The following is a 15,730-nucleotide window of genomic DNA, read 5'->3' on the forward strand; positions in this document are numbered from 1 at the left end:
ACAAATAATACAACACGTCAGTCCAGCAGCAGTAACACATTCTAGAAAGTCCTATGAAATTACACTTCTTAAAGGGGAAGCTATTTGCCTTTTTATCAGTTTTATTCAATTCTAATCAATACGATTACGGTTTCCTATTTTGGTTTGGTTTGGTTTTTGGGGGCTTGAATCAGTACAAACCACTCCAAGCTTCATTTTATAAAGTTTTTGATTCACATAAAAGCTGCCTAGTGTATCTAGAAATCAGCCCCACATGTACAAACTACAAAAAAATTCAGGAGAATGAAATATCTAATAGGTTCATGGTGCTAACAAAAAGGCAAGAATCTGTGGCTTTAATTTAAACAAAATAATGGTTAACTAACAAAGCCCTTTGCTGGGTTCCCACACAAGGTTCTGTTTTTCAGTAGTTGTTAACTAGGATTTAGGAATGAAGAAGAACCTAGGAAAACAACATGGAAACAGTGAGTCATTCTTCAGCAATGACTTTATCCTGGTCAGGGTCATGCTAAACACATATTCACTCCAAAAGATAATCTGCCATCAGCATTCATCCTAGTAGCATGTTTTTCTGAGAAAACTGAAAAACCCAAAGGAAACCCATTTGGTGAGAACATGCACCAAAACTCCCCAAATACAGTAACTCAAGAGCAGGATTGAATCATGGATGCTGGATCTGTAAGGCAGAAATTCTACCCATGGCACCACCACTTTACCCAATGTAGAAAAAGAACCTTTTATTTATATGCCACTATATTCACCAATATCTCTGCATTACCATACAATACTAACAGGATGTCTCCTAGGGCATAATATAACTTTGCAAAATAAAAGTGAATTATTTTTTGTTGAAACACAAAAGACAACCCCAGATTGTGGACATGTTCAAGCAGAGCACAATTCCATTATAATAAGTGTTAACATTCACAAGGCCAAATGTGTGTAACTTGTCTGACAAGCCTCATGTAACAATGAGGGATCTTTCAGGATCTTTAAGAATCTCTGACCTGCAAAAAAATCACCAGATCTTAATCCCATAGAATTTAGTGAGAATATATGGAAATGGAGCTTTGAATAGGAACCTTGAACTATAGCTGAACTGCACCCAGTCAGTGGAAGTGGGCTAGCAGGAGCTCCTGGAGACACTGGAGAAATCTATAGCAGGATTTGTGCTGTTATTAAGGCAAAGTATTATCTGAATATTCTTCATGTAATATATTTGTCTTCAGGGAGTTTATACTATTATAAGTTGTCAATATTAGGGATATGATTTAAATGTGTTCTTTTACTATTAACATTAAAATTATTTTAAAATGGCTTTTGTATGCAATATCTCATTCCTTCCTGGCAAGAGTACATACTTTAGTAAAATTTTAGAATTTTGACACAACACCATGTTTCATCAATTAAAAAATAAGTTAAGCACCAGATTGGGGATCTGAGTTAGCAAGAATAATCTCAAATGTTATTAACAGTATACACCATAATAAAAGACTGCTCATTACCTTCAAATAACATGCTTACTGAATGGAATGAAATGCTAGCTCTTAGAGGTTGAGTGATCAACCCGATTAGGTTGATTGCTGGCACTATCTACAATCGGCAAAAATTCCTACCGATAGTTTTTCCGGCTTCCAGTCCGCTGTCATTACAAAAATGGCCTCTAGAGTGCCCTCGATTATAATAGGGCGATTTATTATATTTATTAATTATATAATTATATTTATGAATTAATATATTCATTTGTATTTCCTTTAGCACATTTTTATGATTCACGTATGCTTATTTATTTTGTATTTTTAAGTTCAGTACTATGTTACATGGAGCTTTATGTTTGGTTTTAATCCAGGACTATCGGTTGATTAATCGGATATCAGCAAGTACGATCTGACCTAGTTATTGCTATCTGTAAAATCCAGATCGGTCAAACTCTACTAGTTATGAACATTAGAAGATGATTTAAAATGACATACTGTTATAGCAATTTCTACTGAATATACCAACTAAATCTAAAAAAGGGGATTTTTGAGGAGCAATGAAATGTTACAGCTATAGCTCGAATGAGTGAAACAGAACATTGCTTATTACTACAGAATGCCCTGAGTGTTCTGTGTGGTGTTCACACACAACGTGACCTCTTTATAAGAACCCACACGTATTTGAGTCGCGCTTTCTCAGAGTAACACCTGTGTTTGATCACTCTCAGGTTTTTCCATGTGTTTGAAGTAAAAATAGCGATACGGTCAACCTGTTCACCTTTGATCTGCCTTTTCAAGCTGAAAAAAGCTGACACCAAGAAGAACTTCAAAACCACAGCAGACGCCACTTTTATAAACTGTTCTTCAATGAGGAGTAAAATAAGTGATATATAAATCATGTTAAAAGAAAATCCATTGATGTTTGATTAGGTCCTTTGGAAGTTGGAATAATCCATGTCCTGTAGGACATTCCTCTCCTGCCATGCTGCTAAGCTCTCCCTTCACACCCCAGACTCACAATATTTACACAGCACTAATGTTCCTGTATTCAGCCGAGGAGCAAAGAAGACTGTGTGTGGGAGTGTGTATGTGTATGAACGGTTGCCATGTCGATGATGCAGCAAAAGACCCCCCCCCCCTCCCCTCTATTCCCAGTCTTATTCACATCCTGTCTCCTGGTCAAACATGTGCAGAGTTCGAGTCGGGAGAAAGCAAAGGGAATTTAAAAAATACTTAATTTTTGCTGGTGTTCATGAATTTCGATAAGCGGGAGAGAAGGGGAGAGAGAAAGAGGGAGAGAGAGGGAGAGAAATAGAAAGAGAGAGATGATAGAATCTGTGGGAGAACTGGAAGCTAGTATGTTTATTCCTGTGCTAGTTGCCCTTTTGGGAGAAACACCCAAATGAGAAACACCAGTCAACACTTCTCAGACACACACACACACACACACACACACACACACACACACACAACACTGCAAGATCACACCATCGTACTAAACCCAACAAGCCTACAGCCAGATGCTATTGTGTTCTTGACTGAGTCAGCGTGAGGTAAACACACACTGCTGTTTTATTTCATACTTTGTGTGTGTGTGTGTGTGTGTGTGTGTGTGTGTGTGTGTGTGTGTGTGTGTGTGTGATAGTTGCTTCTGCTTCACCATCTTGTCAGAGGTCAATATGTCACCTGTTTCTAAAGCTCTTCACTTCAAATGACTTTTGACCTCTGACCAATCGTTATGTAGACAGTTATCTTGGTGACCGGAACAGGATCTAGGCTGATTTGTATTTCCGAAATGGTGCACGTTAAGAAGTCTGGTATAAACATACAGGTTAATAAGTAAGTATGACAGCTGGTGTGCAGAACTCCTAAAACTCCCTGAAGACTGGTGAAGTATGGAAGTGAGTCACATGAGCAGCATTTAACCAAACCTGATCCACCACAGAAGATAATTCAGCAGCTTCAAAAATGCAGTTAAGGTGGGACATATAGAAACTTTAAAAATGGTCTCAAGACAAGAAATCCAGATTTGTTTATAGGACACAAATTGGTTGAATGTACAATGGCAAGGAAACATAAAGTTGATGATTGGGAAAGAAAAGAGGGCACATTGAGAAAGCAAAACAGGATGCAGATCAGGTAGAGAAAACAAGGTACTGTATGGGTTTTGATAAGACGTGTAATAAGGGTGTGTAGATCTGGTAACAACAAAGTAGGAGCAGAATGGGAAGTGACACAAATCAGGGGCAGTAGAATGGATAGCAGTACATGAGGTGCAGATAAACAGTACAAATAAAAGCTCTGGGAACAATACAGGGGTACAGATCAGGTATAATTTGGTGTTGAGGATTGGGTGGCGAACCCTGGAAGAGCAAATGTTAAGTATGTAATAAAGCAGATCAGATGCAGATCAGGTAAAATTTAAAGGATTAACTTTTTTTTTTTCAAAAGAAGAGGAATAAATAAGATGTGTTCTGCATTTGGTAAAATAAGTTTGCCAATTATTTATCGAATTAACTGAAAACATTATAGTTGTACATCCCAGTTTATTACTGTGTCTGATTATCTGGCATTCTTTAATGAAATTGTTTCTATTCAACAAAACTGTCGCTGATATAAAAAACCGGTTCCCATACGATGTTTTGAAATTAGCTTAACATTTGTGCAACATCTGGTTGGGAAGTGTTGTGAAAAGAGCTTTAGGGATGTGGCAGCAGACCGAACCACTTATGAGTCATTCTCTTGAAGAATGTTTGTGAAACGTTCTGTTCGATTCAACACATAACACAGAAAGTCCTCTTCGATTCAGCCAAATGTCACTCTAGATATAATCCATCATCCCAGATGTGTGTGACATCTGAAGTTAGATCGACAGCAAATAATTTCACCATGAACGATTGACTCAATAACACCTTCATCACCATTTTCTTCATCATTATCATCGTATTTATTGTCATTAGATATGTATACATGTATACATGAACATGTACTATTTCCGATAGTCAAGATTTAGTCAGAAAATGCTGCTTAATGCAAAAAATAAACTTTTTTTTAGTCTTTTTCCTTTCTTTCTGCCTCTTCCTCTGTAGAAAATCTGAGAACAGTCGGGTGATATGAAGCAAATTGGAAACACAACAAGACACAAAATGGGACATTTTTATACAGACTCCTGATTCCTGTGTATAAAGCGTTCCATTTCTCACATATCAGGCTCCTGGCTAAGACTTTTTCTTTTTTCCTTTTACTCATTCTTTAAACTTTCTAATGAATTTAGACTAGGTAAAAACAAATAAAATAACCATTCAACCTGGAATATGGTCCATTATACCTCAATTACATGTTGTACTTTGTACTTCCTTTGCACATCTTAATGTAATTGCTCTATTTTTTTAATTACCACCTTATCGTTATATAATATATTTTCTCATATCTTCTCTTACTTCTTTTTTTTTTTTTTTTATCTTTTATAATTTATACTTCAAGACCTTTTACTTAATGCACAATTTCTGAGCGACCGATTATTTATTTTTCACTCCAAGTTGTATTCTGCATGTAACTACATTGTATTGCCAGAAGTATTGGGTCACCTGACCTTTCCTGCTCCAATCTGTTACCATTAACTTGGAAACCAAAACCTATTCAAGCATGGCGATGCCCCTGTGCACAAAGTGAGAACCTTGAAGATATGCTTTACATGCTTTGGAGAGGAAGATCTTGAGTGGCCTGCCATAGAGCTCTGATGTCTTTTCTACTGAACAACTTCCGGATGAATGTGAATGCTGACTGCACCCCAGGTCTCCTCACATACATTGAATATCCATAAGCAAACTCTAAAATCGAGTGGAACGTCTTCCCAGAAGAGTGGAGGGAATTATAAGGGAAAATTGGGACTAAATGTGGGATGCAATGCTAAAAAATCACATACCACACTTATGACCAGGTGACCCAATACTTTTGGCAATTGAGTGTATGTTTGTGACAAATAAAAATCTTGAAACTTGAATCTTAATTATCTTCTTGTATTGTCGAAAAAAAGTGTCTTCAACCTTGAGTTTAGACTGTGAAAACCTTGCTCAAACTATGGAGAGACAATACAGTAGCATTTCTCTTCTTTAAACAAGATTTTAAGATTTTTTAATCAACATCAACACATTACTTGATTAGAGCGAACATTGCCCGTTAAAATGATGATCACTGTCTTCAAAAACTGTTGCACACAAAGTTGGAAGCACACAATAAAAATGTATTGAATGCCTTTGTATACTGTAGCATTACAGCTCCATGGGTTGCCAAGGCTCAAATGGAAGAACTTCAGTAGCTCTACAGATTCCTCCCCTCATTCACAATGAATAGATGAAGTGGAACGCTGACCTCCTCAGACCTCCTGAATCAACATCAGTGCATGACCTCACAAATTCTCTTCTGACTGAAAAAGCACAAATCCCTACAGCGACACTCCAAAATCTAGTGGAAATTCTTCCCAGATGAGTGAAGCTTATTATTACAGCACAAGGGAAATCTGGGATGTTGAGGGTTTTCCTTACATGTGGCCATACACTGCAGTTTATATTACAAATACTCATAGACAATATCGAGGCAAGAATAGTATAGGATTTCTTTGGATTCTCTAGCAATTTTCCCTTCACTTAGGAAACCCTAAGAGATGCAAACCTGTTTCAGCATGATGATGCCCCTGTGCACATAGCTAGCTTAATGAAGAAATGCTGTACATGGGCTGGAGTGGAAGATCTTGAGCGGCCTGCAAAAGAATTCTTTTGAAGAATTTGTTCCACCTTTGGGATGAATTGGAAAACTGACTGCACCCCAGAACGCCTGAACCTACATGTCAAGTCCAGTCATGTCAAGTTTATTTCTATAGCGCTTTTCACAATGGACATTGTCTCAAAGCAGCTTTATAGAATTTAAGAATCAAGGTGAATGATGTGTATTGATCCCTGATGAGCAAGCCTGGGGTGACTGTGGCACAAAATGTCCCTTAGATCCGTACATCAGCACCTGACATTAGTAATGTTCTTGTGGGTGAATGAGCACAAATCTCCAGTGAATATTTTGGAAGGTGTGAAAAGGTTGGTGTGTAATTTGCTAAGAGCATGACTACCTGTCCTGCAAACTCTAGCTAATGTTTTTATATATATACACAAACCATGTACTTGAGTTAAAGTGGAGATACACTATGTAAAATGTTACTTGAGTAAAACTCAAGTGTTCACTTGAGGTAAAGTAGAAAAGTATTCACCTTTAAATGTAATTAAGTATGCAAAGTACTATGATTCATAATGGCAAAAATATTTTTATTTGTAACAAGACTCTTGCTTAATCAGCTCGGTTTATGTAAAAAGACTCTAATGTTACTCTTAGTGCACCAATCTATTAATATAATGATATTAATGAGTCATACACTGATTGATATCTACAAAAAATAATCATGAGCCCAGAATCTTCTTTTCAACTACTTAAAAAAAACATGAAAATAAAGCCACAAATGTTGTGTCAAGTTGAAGTCAGCACTTTCTTCGATCCTTTTTTATTCTCAAAAGGTTCTGCTTGCTGTTGAGGCTGAACTGTATGTTGGTGATAAGTAGATACCACCAAGTGGTAATTAAAACAAGTTCAAAACAGAGCGGATTGGTGGCTTGCTGTATGCTTCAACAGTATGGTTTTTATCCACTCATACATATAAAGGAACGACTGATTTCGCAAAATGTAGTTGATATATCTGAAATGTAGTGAAGTCTCTCCAAATGTAAATACTTCAGTAAATTGCAGATACGTGACAAAGCTTCTTAAATACAGTAACGAATTACATTTACTTTAATGTCCACCACTGCACAAACCACTAGAAACCACTTGAAATCTCTTGGAAAATGAACCAATGTTATATACTAGGTATTAAATACTATATAAATTCATCAGTGTTGTTATTAGCAGTGTAATTTTTGGGGATGGAAACCCAAGAGTTGGCTTCCGTTTTCCAGACCTTACCCTGTCATACTGTTAAATTTTTATCCTGACAGTATTACCTGAATACCTCCCTGAATGCATCACCATGAAGTAGCAGTGCAGACAGACCACCATTCTCATGTAGGTGACAGTCACACAACCTTTCTCACCATTCATGTGGAACAAATATGATTACGCCAATACAAACAGTTCAGATAGTAATTTTGCCTCTGCCGAGCCGCACCATTTGTGACCATGCATTATTCCTCCAGAACACAGGCACCTTATTCAGTAAGCGCAGCTATTATCTGTCATGTCTTTCTCCTCTCAAGAAGCCAAAATATTCAATAGAATGTTCAATAATACAAAAACATGACTATAAATCTCTAAACTAATACCCAGCTTCTTTAAAACCAGCTCAAAGTGTGCAGGAAATGTGGAGCAGTTCGAGTTTCTCGCTCCAGGAATGTGAACTTTAGCCTCTCAAGACAAATTTAGAAAACACACACTTTAAGCAACTCTGTCATTCAGTGGGACAGAATGGTGAAGGGAATGTAGACCAAGAAATAATGTAGTGGTCCCCTGTGGTATCCTCCTCACAAAAAGACTTTTGTGGTGCTATCTGGGTTACAGCCAGCATTGTTATGTAAATAAAGTTTTGCTACTTCAGAAATGCCAGTACACACCAGCTCATTTCATATCCTTACTTTATTATGAAAGAAAGTCTAATGATCATGCTAGCCTTCATTAAAAGCTAAAATGATGGAGCCGTTAGCTTTTTATTTTTAAGCTAATCGTGGTGCAAGACTCTCTAGCTTGCTAACTATGGAGTTAATGGAAGCTAGCTAGCGCTAGCTTTGTGGCACTGTCTCGGTTACAGTATTTAGCTAGGTAGCTTTATAATGCACAGTATGTTTAGCTACTGCAGAAATGCCAGTACAGGTGTAACACCAGCTCATTTTATATTTTATTCTTTGTTTTATTATGTCTTTATATAAGAAAGTCTAACTATCCTGCAAGCATTAATTACTTGCTAATATTGCACAGCCGTTAGATGTTTATTTTTAGCTAACCATGTTGCCACTAACTTGCTAATGATGGAATTCACAGAAGCTAGATTGCTTAAATGAATATTTATAAAGAGGTTTGAATTTAATCCAAGCTTCGGTATTCGTTGTTTATAGGATTAGGTGTCCAGATTGAGAAGAGAGACCACCAGTTTAGCTCTTTTAGAACACACCCATAACAGAAGAGGAGTCCGATTCCCAAAGTATTTCCTCAAGAATTTGAAGATGGTTTATAACTTATTTGTACCTAGATATTTATGTTAACTGATCACATTTGCAATGTGTCAAAAGTTTGTGAAAACATCCCATTCCACATTTAGTTTCTATTTGCTGTTATGATAAGCTCCAATCTTTTTGGAAGGTTCCACTAGATTTTGGAGTGTGCTTGTGGAGATTTGTGTTTAGTCAGCCACAAGGGTATTAGTAAAGTAATCTACTGATGTAGGTGTAAAGGCCTGAGGAGCAGTCAGTGTTTCAATTCATCCCTAAGATGTTCAATAGGGTTGAGAGCTCTATAGAAGGGTAGTCAAGATCTTCCACTCCAACCCATGTAATCCCTATCTTCATGGAGCTGGCTTTGTGCACAGGGGAATTGTCATGTTTGAACAGGTTGGAGACTCCAACTTAAAGTGTAGTGGAAAAATAAATTCTACCTCAGTCGAAGACTTCTATACAATTGTGTGCCTCCAACATTGTGGTAACAATAATAACAAAATCCACATAAGTCAGGTGCCCAAATAATTTTGTTCATATAGTATTGTTCATGAGAGGCTCCAAATCACATTTTTTTCCTGAAGACTAACAAAACCATAAGTAGCCACTGGGTCAATTTTCAATATCAGTTTGTCATTGAGGAACTTTTGCGTTTCTTGTAAATCTATGCACATTGCAGTCACATTAATTTGACTTACTCGTGTTTCCTTTTTTCTTTCTTTCTTTCTTTCTTTCTTTCTTTCTTTCTTTCTTTTATTTCTTCCTTTCTTTCTTTCTTTCTTTCTTTCTTTCTTTCTTTCTTTCTTTCTTTCTTTCATTATTTGTACTACAGAAGTTACTACATTTTTAATACTTTGCTCCCCACTGAGCCACTGAACTTCCATTGTACGTCCACATTTTTTCTTTGTACACCTACGTATTGTTCATATTAGTTAGCGTCTTTCTTTCATTCTGTGTCATATATTGAACCTCACCACAAGCATTTTCAGGTTTATCCTTAAATAGCTTTGCAAATATGAAGAAAACTTTTTGACTTTCGAGTGACATGCAGCCAACAAACAACAAATCAGAACCAATGCAAACCAGAGAAACATTCTTATTCAGATGAGTTACATGTTTCAACAACGTCGGAAAAATGTGCTTAATGTCATCAGAATAGAATTCAAGCCAGTCATCTCTCGCCCAGCCCTGTGTGTGTGTGTGTGTGTGTGTGTGTGTGTGTGTGTGTGTGTGTGTGTGTGTGTGTAGATTTTTTATCCTTTAATTAATATAATACATGCCAATTTGGAGTCTTTTTGAATATTTTTATAAGCAGTTTTTATAAAGAGCCAAAATATTTGAGAAGGTTAGAGCTGGGGTAAGTGCAGTTACAGTAGCACATTTATAATAACTCACAATGATGTGTTTGTAAAGTATGAGTCACTAAACAAGGTTCCCTTCCACGGTGCGTTCATGGGAAAAACTATGCACATTCCTCCTAATGACAGCATGCATTTACATTTATGACATTCGGCAGATGTTCCTTATCCAGAGTCATTTACAATTATCCTTTTTTTAAACAACTGAGAATTTGAAGGTTAAGAACCTTGTTCAAGAGCACACAGTGGCAGCTTTGTGGTGGGTGCTGGGATTTAAACTCACATCCTTCCATAAATCTGAATGAAGATTTTTCACTGTATAGAAAATTATTGCATTTCTTAAAAGATTCAAGAGAGAAGATTAATCTATATTAGTGTTTGTGAACTTAAAAAGCATTATATAGTTTTAGAATAAGACCAGACCTATAGTACATGTACAACTCTGATGAATCTTTTTCATTTTGTGGCACATTCTTGTAAAAAAATACTGTTATAAAAAACAAACCAAATTGATTGCATGTTTTTTTGATCATTGTCATCTAGCCAGATGCAAAAACAGGAAAAAAAGTGCAACTTAAGTAGAAAAAGCAAACAAATCCTAAAACTGTATAACTAGGTTATAAACCAGTCAAAAACTAGTCAGCAAACAATGAGTCAAACACAAGAATAAAGGCTTGGTAAACGTCAAAAAACAAAGTAACAGGGAGTGTATACTTATTTTTTTTGTCAATGAGGGTCTAAAAGGTGACTGAATGTATGTGTGAGAGAGAGTGTGATAGAACACAGGAGTGGTAGCTAAGTGTGTGGGGAAGTGGTAAAGTGTTCTGGGAAATGTTTGGCCATTTTTGGAGGCCATGGACATTGCTGGGAGCTGGAGATTCCTAATAGGGCTGAAATGATTCCTTGAGTAAATCAAGTAATGCGAATACAAAAAAGCATTACAAATTATTTGCCTCGATGCTTCTTTTAGTCCTTTTAACTACACACAGAGTTTGTATGGTCTATGTTTCCCCACAGACCATTATTACTGATGCACCACCTGCTAAACTCTGGAGCGTGCTGGACAGGTAAACACAAAAGACGCTGCAGAATTAAAAAAATGGAGGAACAGGGGAGAAGAGAAGATTCATATGGAAGCCTGTATCCGCCATATTAAAAAAATATTTTGCCTAATTCTGACTTTTTCCTCACAATTCAGTTTTTCCTTGCAATCCTGACTTTATTTCTCACAATCTTTTTTCAGCCAATAGGGCAGCATCATCGCCTCTTTATTGACTGAAAGCTTTACACATTGAAAATGCGAGTGCGATTAAAAAAAGTTTGGAATTATGCAAAAAAAAAATTTTTTAACAGGCTTCTATAGATTCAAGCCGAAGAAAATGACAGAAAGTTTCCCAAATTTGTTAATCATGTCATTGTAAAACATAAATAAAACAGTACAGTGCATTTACTTTTTTTAGAGTAATCTGAAATGTATTTTTAGATTGTATTTATTTATAAATATTCTTAAATATTTATTGACATATTTGTATTTGCGTTTTGCTTTAATATGGCAAAAAAGGGTTTAGTTTTCAGATATTCTTGTAAGCAATTTACTCGATTAATCGATTAATCGATAGAATAATCAGTAGAATACTCACTTACTAAAATAATTGATAGCTACAGTTCTAAATCACATTGCCAAAAGTTACATTTGAAAGATACTACAGTATAACTGGCAGTAAACATTTGTGTTTACTGTGACTTTTTTAGTTGAACTGGTCTGGTTTCAGAGCTCTGGTTATAAAATATAGCTGTTTTATACACTATCTGACCAATCAGATTGATCCTCTTTGTGAAATTAACTTGGAGTAATATGTAGAATAACAGTACATTAATAAACTAGACATAAATCCTTTGTATTTTTTTTACACCAGGACTACTCCTGTGCCAGACTGCATGAAATTGTTCCAAAGAGATTTGCTGAAGTATTAATAGAATGTTGAGTGTGTACACAAAATATTATTTTGTGGCCTTGACACCCTTGTTGTCTCTCAAACAATACGTGTTGAGATGGCGATACCTGGACTTGAAATTTCGCTTTCAGCTCAATCTTGTGTTTGCTTCAACTAAGATTTCTGGAATTTTTAATATTCCATCAGCACATTGCTGTCCGGCAAATTCTAGTCCTGTCTAGTCTTTTTAGTGTTTCCTCATTCTTTCAATTTCATGCTGAAATTTGGTTAGTTTGAAAAAACAGAAAACTGGGCCTCTTAAAGGCATTAAGTTTCATTTATAAAAAGTAAAGGTATTTAAAAATGTTCTCGGGTCATTTGAATAGCCTGGGGTTAGTTGAAAGAAAGATTTCAGAAAGCAATTGAAAGCTCATGCACAACACAACACAACACTACACAACATAACACAACAAATGTTCCCCGCTCTCCAAGGTGAAGAAATGCGTACAGAAGTTTCACTAACTTTTACAACAGCACTAAAACTCGAGAGGTAAAACTTTCAAGACTTTTCAGCATGCTTGAACTCAAGCCGGATTGACACAACAGCTTCAGGAAGCAATAAAACCTCTCTAAAGACTAAAGTGTGTATTATAAATACTTATACACACACATTAAACACCATATAACACTGAAAGGTGGTGGCTACGACTGATGGATGTTAGGAAATTGTTTAAGTGGACGTGTGAACAGCAAAAGGATCTCAGAACTAGAGTTCAGCGTCAGTTCGAAAGCCACCCGTGGCCCTATGTGCGTGATTTTTTTAAGTAGCTAATAAGTACATTTTAGGTTAATGATAATTTTAATATATATCAACCTGTGTTTGACTAATGAATATAATGTGGTGTGCTGAGTAACATTAGAGTCTTTTTGGAACAAGTGTCTTGTGACAAAAATGATAATAGAACATATTATCCATAATAAATCATAATACTTTGGATACTGAATTACATTTAAAGACAAATACGTTTGTACTTTTCCCTAAAGTAAACACTTTTCATTTTACTGGAGTAATATTTTACCTACTGTATCTCTTAGTACATGGTTTGTGTACTTCGTCACCATCATGCATACAAAACATTGGATAGCTGCTACATATTTATAAATATTATTTGCATTTATACATTTGCAGTTTATTCAAATTTTGAGACTTGCTCAAGAGCCCTGTGACTTTAGATCAATACTCCAAAATCTTAACCAGAAAGTATTGAAATACTAACATACGCTGTATGACCAACTTTTTTTGGAGACCTGAGCGTCACATCCATGTGAAGTTCTTCCTTAAAAACTCAAAGCACAAAATGAATGAATGCATATGCATGCTATGGCATTACAGTTTCCCTTCACTTAAGCTAAGAAGCCCAAACCTGTTCGGGGAAGACCTGTTCCTGTGTGAGCTTCATGGTGTGTGAAGGTTGGACTGGAAACACTTGAGTGACCTCCACGGCACCCTGACCTCAAGCTGACTGTACACCTTTGGAATGAACTAGAATACTGACCGAACACCAGACCTTCAACCCGAACCTGATGTTCTTGTAGCTGAATGATTCCCACAACATGCTCCAAAATCTAGAGGAAAGCCTTCCTGTATGAGTGGAACTTATTATAACACTTGAAGGTTGATTAACCCTGGAATGGGTTGTTCAACAAAGACATGTGGATGTGATGGTCAGGTGCACAAACTTTTAGCAATATGGTGCCTTTAGAAGAATGCTGAAAGAGTCAGTCTCCTGGTTAGGAAAATGAGAAAGAACCACACTTGTTTCTCTCATCCACCTTTCTTCCTCCTCTTTATCCTTCTTGTCTCACTATCTTTCTTGTCTTGTCTTTTTTCCTGTATTTCTCCACTGCCTTTTCTACCTGTTTCTATTCTCACCTTCAATTTCCTTTTTCCTTCATTTGTACTCTACTTTCCAATTCTTTTTATTCTTGCTCCCTTTTTTATTTTCCTTCTTTTCCTTGCCCTCTTTTTTTCTCATTCCTTCCCACTTCTTTCCTTTTTCCTTCATATTTGTGTCCTCTTTCTCTTTTTCCCTTCTTCTATTTGATAAACCTTTTTCAGATTTGCTCATCTTTCTTTCTTGATGATGGTTGACTTGGTCTGTAAAACTTTATGTGCAGTACACAGGATTTAATGCCATTTTGAAGCTAACAGCCCTGGAAAGGTTACAGTCAATACCTGCTTTCTCTGAGATGCATGAAGGTAAATCTTATCCCATAGTAACCTACATTAAGAGGAAAACCCTTACCTGCCCTATTCTATAAACATACAGATGTTAGTGATTAGCTAGTTTCAGTCTGATGCCACCCTCAAGGCAGGACATTTGTACTCTTGTATAAACCCCCTGACCCTCAGACAGCTGTAGTATCATTCATCAGGTTTCAGACTTGATATTTTCAAGGACAAACATACAGTATACCCATCTGTTTTATGTGAATGTTGCCTTTGTGCAGAAGAAAATCTGAACGGAAACGACAGCTACATGTTAAGTCTGTGTATGGTGCAAATAAATGGGATAAAAGAGAAATGGAATTAGTGTTTGGAATAATAGTGTTTCTATCCATAAAGAGAAAAAAAAAACGTGACCTCACACACATTTCTGCAACGCACACATACACACACACCCACATAAATGTTGTCTAAATGTTTCACACGTAGAATTACTAACACAGGGGAGATGGAATAAGGGATCTATATGGGGAATAAAAGAGTGTGTGTGTGTGTGTGTGTGTGTGTGTGTGTGTGTGTGTGTGTGTGTGTGTGTGGGAAACAGAAAAGGTATTATGATCCTAAGGTGGAAAGGGAGTTATTTTTGTGGAAGTGTTTAGCAGATATTTGAGTGTAAGAAACCATTATGCTAGATGGTGAATCACATGACAAGGTTCTAAGCGCATTTTTATATCATCGGTTCGGCCATAATCTTGACTGATTCACTTACTTTGAGTAACGTGAAAAGGATTTCATTCGGGTTATAACTTTCAACTGTAACCTTTGCTCCAGTTTTTTCCGATATATGTTTAAAAAGTAGAATTATTAATATTAACTGAGTGACTGCAGTCGAGTACAAGTTGATTGTTATTCATTTTCTATAAGAGCAGCTCGGACAGTAGTTCCGAGTATAAGACAAGTCGTAGGTATATCCCATCATGGTGGGCTTTCAAATACTTCATTCTGTATTTAGTAACTTAAACACTGGGGCTCGAATGGTGTACGAGGTGGTATCAAAAAGTTTTTAAAATAGCGCTGTTTTACAAAAAGTACTTTATTTATCTACGTTTACACACACAATCACCTCCAAAATAGTCCCCTTGCGCAGCAATACAGCACTCCCAGCGTTCCTGCCACTTCTGGAATGTGTCCTGGAAGTCTTCTTGTGTATAAGTGTATAAGGCACCTTCTGAAATTCATAGTGAATCGTCACAACGATGTCAAAACGGAGACCTTCGGAAAGATGGAGAAGTCCACAGGACGCGAAACTGATAAGTAGGGTGTGTACAGGAGTGATATGATAGGGATTGTTCTCCGACGATCATCATGCCAAGTTGCTGAATGGTTTCGATATTTTTTCTTGGGTTGAGCTCGTTAAAGGTCTGAATGAAACTGGGCAAATATGCCACAGAGACGTTTGACATGTTAAACATATGTCATGTCAAAAGTTTAT

The 15,730-nt window shown here is 36.6% G+C and overlaps 1 protein-coding gene across 1 annotated transcript in view; it reads right to left on the reverse strand.

Annotated features, from left to right (window-relative positions):
* The window catches only part of loxl2a (lysyl oxidase-like 2a), a 47,400-nt gene that overhangs the window by 20,475 nt on the left and 11,195 nt on the right, over nt 1-15,730 (reverse strand). The gene's annotated exons all lie outside the window — the stretch shown is intronic.

This window comes from Silurus meridionalis, chromosome 11, assembly GCF_014805685.1.
Source record: "Silurus meridionalis isolate SWU-2019-XX chromosome 11, ASM1480568v1, whole genome shotgun sequence".
NCBI lineage: Eukaryota > Metazoa > Chordata > Actinopteri > Siluriformes > Siluridae > Silurus > Silurus meridionalis.